This window comes from Grammomys surdaster, unplaced genomic scaffold (assembly GCF_004785775.1).
Source record: "Grammomys surdaster isolate TR1022 unplaced genomic scaffold, NIH_TR_1.0 185, whole genome shotgun sequence".
Classification (NCBI taxonomy): domain Eukaryota; kingdom Metazoa; phylum Chordata; class Mammalia; order Rodentia; family Muridae; genus Grammomys; species Grammomys surdaster.
Window position 1 is genome coordinate 4,457,967 of NW_021604630.1, and position 10,518 is coordinate 4,468,484.

Consider the following 10,518-nt stretch of genomic DNA (forward strand, 5'->3'; position numbering starts at 1 on the left):
CACTACCATCTAAGAGAGCTGTAACACTAAAAGAGCTGTAATAAAAATGCTGCCAGAAGAATCCTGAAGCGTGGCGTTCTCCTTTTCAGTGAGGCGGCGCCCCGCATGTCCCAGCCTGTTAGTGCATCTCAGAGTTCACTAAGTGATCAGCGGATGGTGCCTTGAAGTGAACCAGTTCAAGAGGATCTTCTGTTTAGTCCACCGTCTTCCTCTATAGGTTCAGTAGATGAAGGAGTCACTGAAGGACTGCCTATACTTCAGAGCACTTCTACCACCAATGCTCATGCAGATGAGAGATTGGAAGATGTTCAGTATCCCTATCAACTCTACATTGCTCCTTCTACCAGCAGTACAGAACGACCAAGTCCAAATGGTCCAGAAAGACCTTTTCAATGTCCAACCTGTGGGGTTCGCTTCACCCGTATTCATAATCTAAAACATCACATGCTTATCCACTCAGGAATTAAACCATTTCAGTGTGACTGCTGTGGAAAAAAGTTTACCAGGGCTTACTCGCTAAAGATGCATCGCCTAAAGCATGAAGGTAAACACTGTTTCCGGTGCCAGATATGTAGTGCCACTTTCACTTCCTTCGGGAAGTAGAAATACCATATGAGGGTTTCCCGGCACATTATCCGCAAGCCTCAGATTTACGAGTGCAAAACATGTGGCACCATATTCACCAACTCTGAAGAGTCTGAACCATGAAGCATCAGAGCTAGCAAACTACTTCCAGAGCAGTGATTTCTTAGTACTGGACTACTTAAACCAGGAGCAAGAAGACACCCTTGTTCAGTATGATCTCGGAGAACATATTTTTGAAAACAACTCTTCTGTTCAAATGCCTGTGATTTCACACGTCTCTTCAACCCAGAATTGTGAAAGCACTTTTCCCCTGGGGTCTCTTGGTGGGCTTGCAGAAAAGAAGGAGGAACTGCAAGAGCAGCCAAAGACCAGTGCTCATGCTGAGGCTTCCAGAGATGACACCCCTCAAGGCAGAGCTGTCTTCTATAACTATTGAGTAATTCTGTGATTGGCCTGGGTTTTGGTTTTTTGGAAAGTGCCTGTGCTTGGTCTCACATGTTTAAATTAAATTTAATTTTTTTTTAAAAGTAGGGTTCCCTTTGTAAGCTCTGAAACTGGAGGGTTCTTTGTTTTGCTTTGTTTTTTTTTCATAGCTGAGAGATTACTTCTGTATGTATACAATAAGGTAACATTGAAACAGAACATACACTTTGAGACTTAAGGAAAAGCCAGCTGACTTAGAACATGGCAGTTTTTCCTCCCATTGTTAAAAGAAGGCAGCAGCAGATACAAAAAAAATCAGGTTGTTTTTGACCTTCCTGAGAAAGAGGGCTAATGAGAAGTTACTAAACCATTTGACAATGCCTAAGTAAATATTTGCTCCTAGATGCAGGGTGTTATAAAGCCTGTAGATTTGGAAGTATTTATGGTAATTTTTTTTCAGATGAAGGTAAATAACTTCTGAAATCCAGTATATTCTTTTTTTAAACCATTTTGAATTTTTATGGTGAAAAATTAGTATCAGGCAGGCATTTCCTGTACCTTTATAGTACCACTCCAAAGGCTAAGAGATGTGATTGAGAAGAGTCAGGCTCTGCATGGAACGACAGGGTGCAGAACGAGGTACGTATACCCAGCTTTTCAAGAATTCTCTTCAGACCGTTTTTCTTCCTGGTCATTGAATGCTGACACCTGGCTAACTAGGACATTGCTCAGAGAAGTGTCCTTATATCCCACCAACAGCACTTTCACTTGCATATACTATTGTGCTGCCATATAAAATAAAAATATTGAAGATATTCTATATTTTATATATAGGTTTATGTATTGTTTAGGATGTCAATGCTGTGCTGTTTTGGACAAAATAAAAGAATTCTGTTTAGAGGCAAAACAAACAAACAAACAAAAACAAAACGAGTTCATGAAATTCTTAGGCAAATGGATGGAACTGGAAAATATCCTGAGTGAGGTAACCCAATCACAAAAGAACACACATGATGTCCACTCACTGATAAGTGGATATTGGCCCAAAAGCTCACAATACCTAAGATACAATGCATAGACCGCATGAAGCTCATGAAGAAGAAGAAAGAACAAAGCATGGGTGCTTTGGTTCTTCTTAGAAGGAGTATCAAAATACTCAACCAGAACTCCCAGGGTCTAAACCTCCAGTTTGGGAACACAAAGGGAGGGATTCATGGCTCTACCTGTATAGGTAGTTGAGGATGACCTTGTCAGGCATCAGAGAAAGAGGAGGGTCTGGTCCCTGAAAGTTTGGATGTCCTAGTGTTGGGGAATTCGAGAGCAGGGAGGTCGGAATGGGTGGGTGGGTGGGGTCACACCCTCATCGAAGTAGGAGGAGGGGGGATAGGATAAGGGGTTTTGGGGGGAATGGGAGAGGGGATAACTTTGAAATGTAAATAAACAAAATGTCCAATAAAAAAAACAGATAATGGATCTGGCAATTGTAGTTGAGCAGTCGAGACTTTTTGTCAACAATTTATTATGGGGATTCTGTATAATCCTTAAGGACAAGGTATAGTGGAAGAGGTCCATGGAACTTTAAAAAGATTGGTGAGACATACTGTTGCTGAGACAAAGAATGATGCTGACCTGTGAGCTTGCTGAGTACCCTGACAAGGGTGATTGGGGAGCTGTATTGGACATATGACCCACCTTTGCTTGCCTATATCCCAGTTGGGACAAGTTGCCTTGCCTCAAGATTTTAGACCTTGTGGGACAGAGTAACAAAAAGAGAAATTATAATGTCTCTTGTAGTTTTCTTAATGGTTATTGGCTATTAGGACTCAATCATGTACTGGTCTAGAAATCAATCTCATATTGGAAATAACAGTCTACTTTTGGAAGGCTGGATCCGGACATTTTCAGAAATATATTTGGAAGTTAGCTGATGTTATGATAGCAAGAGATAAAGTTGGGACAGGATCTGGATTTCAAACAAGGGTTACTGCATGTTTTAAGGCTGTTTTAATTGTCAAGCTAAAATTGATTGTCTTCTGCAGTATTTATTGTAAGTTACATTGAATGTATAACTTCCAATTGTGTTACTGTGCTGAAACTGGGCATGTCTGTTATGGGGGTCTATCAACCAGCTTTTGTCTTACTGCCCTGAGTATTAGAAAAACTTGATTCTCTGAAAAAAGCTTGAAAGTGCTGGAAGAAGTGAATTAGGCTTTGAGCAGAAGCAAGAGGGTATGGGCTTGATAATTGCTTGTATAACAGCTTTAATTTCATTAATTGCTAGTACCACTGCTTCTGCAATAGCATTGACACAAGGAGTTAAGACAAGTATTGTTAACCATCTAGCAAAAAAAAAAAGTTACTAATGTATTGGGTATACAAAAGGATTTTTATAGGTATCTGGAAAAATGGATTGATGCTCTATAACCTATTAAAATTATCTGAAGGAATTTCAGGGTTCAAGACTTAGGAGCCATCCCAAGTGTCATGAAAAATATCATTGGAGTAGTGTTACTTCTAAAATTTACAGTGATTGTCATTATAATTAGAAAAAAATTAAAGACACCTGTAGGATATTTGACATAATCCTAACACCTCTCTGGGTGTGTTAACTTTACATAGTGACCTTATAAATTTTAAGAATGCTGCTCTGTTGAGCTTTGATGCTGCAGATATTGCTGATAACGTTATCTATGGCCTGAGGTCAGTATTTCCATTTTAGTCATACCTCAGGAATGGCATATATAGCTTGATCATTATAGCCCTTCTTGTACTGGGAATACTTTTATTCCTGCCCATCATGTTAAAGCTTGCTTCTAACTACATCAACAGGCTGGCAGCCAAAGTACATGACTTGAAACTGAAAATGGACCCCCAGACAAGAGTTATTAATTTAACAGGCTGGCAAGCCAAGGAGAGGTAATATTCTGCACAGAACCTTACCAACCTAAGACAGATGTGCATTGCTCATGATAATGCATATTCCATCACAGGTAAGGAAGGCTTTCTTGTTAGAACAACCTAAGACAGGTTCAGTCTGGTTTATGAAATAAAAAAGGGGAGATGTGGAGAGCTTTTGGGGCTACCTGGCAGGTATCTGTCATTGGTCAAGGACAAGGAAGTGAACTGCAGGCAGGAATCTGATATTGAGCTGGAACAAAGAAGAAATTTCAGGCAGGAATCTAAATCTTAGGCTAGAACAAAGAATTAATTATTGGCAGAAATCTAAATCTTAAGCTAGAACAAAGAAGTAAGCTTCAGGCATGAAAATGACTTTGGGCTAGGACAGGGAAGTAGGCTCAGATATTTTGATCATCCTTAGAATCAAGGATCAAGCTTTGATCAAGCCCTTAGAAATACTGATCACAGGAGTAATCATGGGACTCTGTTTATTGTCATGCATGTTCTTTAATTATCTGGGTTTATTGCCTTCCTCATTCCTGGACTATTTGCATCTATTTTATTACTAGTTTCTCAACCTAGAACTGACCTTAACACTTGCATGCAATTTAAACAATATAAAGGCAAAAAAAGAGGAGGAGGAGGGATGGGATAGGGGATTAATGGTTGAGTGGAATGTAGAAGGGGAATAGCATCTGAAATGTAAATAAATAAAATATGAAATAAAAAATAATTAAAAAAAGAGTTGTGATTATCACTGCCAACCAAGAAGGCATGTGGCCTGTGCCTAGCTTTGGGAATACCCCAGAAAATAGGGAATACTCCTTTTCTCTTTTCCCAAGGCAAATATTTTTTGCTTGCATTTTCTATCTGGAATAGGATAATCTTTAAGGAAGAATGCTGGACATTATGCTTCAGCCAGCTCAAAAATAAAGATACTAGTGTCTAAGGAAGTATGAACATTCAAACTTAATTCTCCTTTCATGCAAAAAAATTGTTTCAGTAATTTAACAAAATAAAGTATAAAAATACTTTCTTCTAGATTTTTTGCGTCTTCAATTTAAAGAAACTAAAGTTATATTATCTTTTAATATTAAATCAGTGATGTAATATTTATATTTACATTTAAATATACATAATTATAATTCATAGAATGTTTAATCATATTTTTTACATTCCATATACATGCTAATATATAATTTTTAATGCATGTTTCTATATAATTTCTTTTTTCCATATTCATATTGTTTTCCATTTCTACTTAGCAGCAAATATGATAAAATATTTTGAGTTTCCAGATAGAGTAAGCCTTTTATTTTGCACTAGATATGGAGTAGAAAATAGAAACCTTCCTATTAACTTGAGTATGTGGCCATGTTTCCAAAGTGATGTGCTACATGTTGAGCACTGAGCCCACGTTTGATGGATTAGTTAAGAGTGCAGATTGCTTTAACTCCCCTTGATACATACTTTAGAGAAAGATGCTATATGTCCATACTTAACTACCATTGCTGTTAGTGGGTATTATTAGAATATCTCCTGATTTCTTGAGTCTTCACAATGTTAAAGGCTTGTATACATCATAAAAAATCTCAAGCTTAGACTTCACAGATTCAAGCCTCTCATATATTTGAGATAGTTGCCCTGAAGCTAAAACTAATTACAAGTGAGTGTGACAAAAATGCAACAGCATTTTATGAGGGTCGATGCTACAGGTACTGTTGAGAACAGTCTTGTCTGAGAAAGAAACACTTTCTGTGTCTAAGAGCACTTTGTACCTTGGCACACTTAGGACAGAAGGAAATAGACAGTACAATAGGCTTCCCAGCCCAGGAAGCTACAATGTGCTTTCTTGAGAGGTAAAGAATTGTCTAATGTTATGTATTTTTTGTCCATACTCCCTTGTCTTTGTTCTCTGTCAGGGTCCAGCCTTGACACAGGATTAGAGTTCTCAACTGGAAGTAGGGATATCTAGAAGGAGCATATTAAATATACACAGACTACTTTTTGAATACAAGCTGACAGGCAATTTTTCAAGGCTTAAAGTTTCTCTCTCTTTTCTTTCACTCTCTGCTTTCTTTCTCTCTCGCTCATTTGCTCGCAGCTTGAGGCTGCACACACTCTGCTTTTCTCCTGTTTGCTTTTCTTGAACTCCCACACTCCTACACACCTCTGTGTGTTCCCCTCTCACTCTCACACACGCTCTTCACACACATCTCACATACTCCTCACACACACCACATGCACTCTCCTTACACACACACACACACACACACACACACACACACACACACTCTCCATACACACCTCACATTCTCTCTTCACTCACTCTTCACATTCTCTCTTCACTCACTCTTCACATGCCCTTATCATCTCTCGCCTTTTTCTTGCCCCATTCTTTTATTGATATTCCAAAAGCAGGTAGAAAAAAAAGACATTGTATAATCATTGCCAAATCAAATTCAAAGGAATAACCACATCCCACAAAGAATTAAGAGTTACGATTGTTCCCAAAAGTTTCAAGCTTCCCTATTCCCAGGCCTGTAGCCAAAATAATAACAATTGCAAATTTATCATTATTTAAACTTTTAACTCTTAACATATTATACTTCAGAGCTCTGAGATCAGCTACTTACATTTTCCTGTGATAAATGACATGGGCAAAGCTGCCAGGTAGTGACCAGAAAGAATCAAATTAACCCTTAACTCAATAGTTCCACTAGCTTTCTACTTCTATGTATTACACACAATGACTCTCCTAAGAGTCTCAGTGTTTTGACTTAGTTTTACTAGCATAAGGTTTTGTGTATTCTATACTTCCTTATCTAGGAACCACCCTTAAATGTTGCAAAACTTATTTCATAACTTCAATTTATTTTTCCTTTCTTGGGGTCCCAGTGTTGGCTCTATTTCATTTTCTAATAATCTCTTCAAACTTTCTTTACAAGTCAAGCATTAATCCGGAACTACCATTGTGCAGTTATTGCATTGTTTCCCAGATGAGAACACACAGCATGCACCTGGGCCATTAGGACTGTGCTGTGCTGTGCCCTGTGCCTCAATTTTTAATTGTTTAAGAATCATTACATAGAGGAACATCTAGTTTCACAGAATTCACCGGAGCAGAAGGAGAAAGAAGTAAAAGTAAGATATAATAGAATAATTATGCATACCAAGGCCAAGTGAAAAACAGTCATGTATAAATAAAATCTATACAGGCATTGTCTAGGACTAAGGTTAGGAGAAATGGGAACAACTGTTTTTTACAAAGAGCTTCTGCAGGCTACTGAGATGTCTCCATCCTACTGCAGGCAGTCCCTTATTTCAGATAGCAGGTTCCCTGGAGGGATGTGTCTTCTGCTTCTCAGGGTCCCAGACACCATCCTCATTACAAGGAGCTGCTGCAGGCTTCTGAGATGTCTCCATCTCTGTCTACTGCAGGCAGTTTTTGTCATTGTATGCTGTCCCCAGCACTTCTCTCTAGTGAGCCACTACTCAGAACCTTCTATGGCTTGTAAACAGGGTTTGATGGTTGCATAGCATCTGTGCATGTTGTTGCTCCTATGCAACCTCAGTTGAAGAGGTTCTCTGAATCCTTAGAGTTTCTCACATGCTCTTTGGATTCCCAACCTTCTTTGCTGAAAATAGACATTCCAGACTCTGCCTTAGTTATTGTTCTGTTGTTGTGAAGAGACACAATGTACACAGATACACACAGTGCATATGGATATGCTAATCATGCAGTATGTTAGAAAACAAGTGTCAGGGCATTACAGTGGAATAAGGCAAAGGGATCAGAAATGCAAATGTGTATAAAACAAGAATTCTAAACCCACTGAAAACATTGCTCCCTTGTACGAGCAAGGGAAAAAAACCCAACAATTAGGCACTCAGTTATTCTGAAAGTATATGGTTCAAATTTCTTTCTACAAATGACTGTAGGGGGTACATATGAAAATAGAAAGTAAAGGAAAAATTCACAAGATAAGGCATATTATGTGAGAGAAAGTGATCAGGGGTTAATGTAACTTTCAAGATCAGAAACATTAAGAAGATATCTGTCAGAGAGCGCTACCCTCTCACCACCTGTACAGCCATCACACTCAAACACAGTCATGATAGGGAAATAAAGATTCAAATAATCTCAGCAATTTACGAAAGAGACAGGATGGGAGAAATCATGCTGAAGAGATTATGAAAAGGAATAATAAAAATACAAGGCACAGACTAGTAGACAGAGAAAATGGGCTACATTTGATTTAACTAGTATTTTATGATATTCTCTTGAAATAAAATTATATTAGAAGCTGCCACAAATAAATAAAAGTGAAAAAAATAATAACTCAGAAATGTGAATATCAGCCAGTTTTCAGTTATCATTCTGCCTGGAGTGATTTACATATATTATCAAATAATTCTCTATGATTCTCTAAGGAGGTTAAAAGAGTCTCCTTTTTATTCATATTAAATGAATGCAATCTAATTAAGAAAAAAACAACTTGCCCAAGATTATGCACTGGGGAGAAAAAGAGTTTAATGTTTGAGCCTATACATCTCAAAATGTTCAATCACTGTGACGCCTGCCCCTTCAGGAGCATGAAAAGCCAAGAGAGTGGCAAAGCTACTAAGCTGCAAATTGGACACGTTATCCCCTCACTGTCAGATCATTTAGTATTTTGTTCAAGCTGCTGATGTTTAGACTTTCTACTAAGAAAGTTTAACCACTAAAATAACCTGAAAACCAATAAAGCAAAGTGTCGTAATTTATTCTCCTGGTAAATTTAAAACTAACATTCGTATATATAACCAACACAGGAGCAAAAATCCAGTCATGGGATATTTATAAGAGGCACAGATAAAAGTAACTAAGAGAAATAGAAAGAGGGCCAGGCAACAATGCTCAAGTCAGGAATGCATAACAAGAAAGGAGGAGAATTCATGGTTCATGCTGATGGTGTTTTATACAATTCGCAGAAGAAACACCACCATTAAGCACTAAAAAATGAGTTATCTGCTGTTAGCTAAATGTGCTACAAAGGGTGCATAATAGAGAACTTAGTGTAGTAACTGGTATCCTAGGGAATATATCATTCAGCGTTTTGGAAATGCAAGATATCCAATAAAGCTAAAAAACAATCTAAGTTTAGGGTTTGTGCCCCTTTCAATCTTCTAGCAAATAATAAAGGATATAGCAAATGTATGTAACTCAAGTGGTATTGGTAATGGATCAGATAACACACAGTTGTTCAAAATCCACTCATAGCTATAGCAGTTGTGCATGTTCAAGTCAACAGAGCATTAATCATAAAATCCTCAATGAGGAAGTGATAAAACCAATATCATCATTGTGCCATACATTTCTTTATATCAAAATTATAAATACCAGCCACACAAATGAAGCTCAAGTTCTGGGAAATAAACATGTACAGCAGTACTCTAAATAGATCATTAACATCAGTCATAGATAAAAGCTAACATGTGCCATATCTTAAAGAATAAATCAGGCTTTAGTAAAGCATATGAAATATTGGTTTAAAAAATAGATAAAACACAGCCAAGGAAATAATCTGAGGAAATTCTTACAGCTGAAATAAACTCAAGAACCTGAGAAACCTAGGTCAGTCAGGATAGCTGTCCCGACAGTGGAGACTGCACCAGAGTTTTAGGATCATGTAGACGGTAGGTATGTGCAATGCTCTGCATCTTTGTGGATAAGTCTGAGTTAAAGCCACAGTGGTTCTGAACACAGGGATGCCTACCCTACCCAGATGTTAGAGCAAGCTCTTGGCAGAGATAACTGAGAATAAGAATTGGAGAATGGAGTAGCAAGTGGAGAGAAGACAGTTGAGCAAAGATGTTCCCAATCAGGCTCTTTTAGAAGATCTCGTGATCAGTTGGTTCACCAACACAAACAGATCAAAAAGGTGGAAACGAAGTCCTGGACAGATCGATCCACACACAGACACAGAAGCCATGACAAACCACAGCATAGAAGGCACCATGATGTTTCTGCTGAATCATAAGCATCCGGAGAACACAAGACGTTTGTGGCACCCCATCGAGTGGAGAAAACTTGCTTCTGGGTACCACCTCATGTTGGCTTACCTACCCATCAGCAGGCATAGATATTCCCTAGTCCCTGTGCCCTGCCCATGGGCTGCTTTCTGGCCTTGAGGTAGGTCATGATTAACCATATGGAGGAAGCTTCATGGAATGTTGCTCATTGAGCTTTTCTCACCAGCATGTATGAAAAAAAAACCCAGTGTGCACAAGATAAGCAAGGTAAATCATACTCTAGTTCACTACTATTATTGGAAATATGGGCCTCCCAGGGGAGCCTATGAGCCCATGCTCCTAGAACCAATATGTCTGTGGCTTTGTAGGTGCACACTTCCCAGCATCTGAACTGTATGTTATTGCCTGTTTGTATTTTTTTTCCTTGAGTCTAGATCTCCTCTTGTTAAGAGGAAATGTGTCCATTTGAGGACTACCTACAAGCTATCCTTGTTTTCATAGCTTGGAGGGGGATGTAAACCTTGGAGTAAGCATAATAGGAGATGAGGGAGAGTGGGGAAGAGATTCTTTCAAACCCAAAGTGGAGTAGAATACGTT

The 10,518-nt window shown here is 38.4% G+C and overlaps 1 pseudogene; it reads left to right on the plus strand.

Annotated features, from left to right (window-relative positions):
* LOC114621967 overlaps positions 1 to 780 on the plus strand; it is a 2,126-nt pseudogene extending 1,346 nt beyond the window's left edge.
* The last annotated feature ends 9,738 nt before the right edge of the window (positions 781 to 10,518 follow it).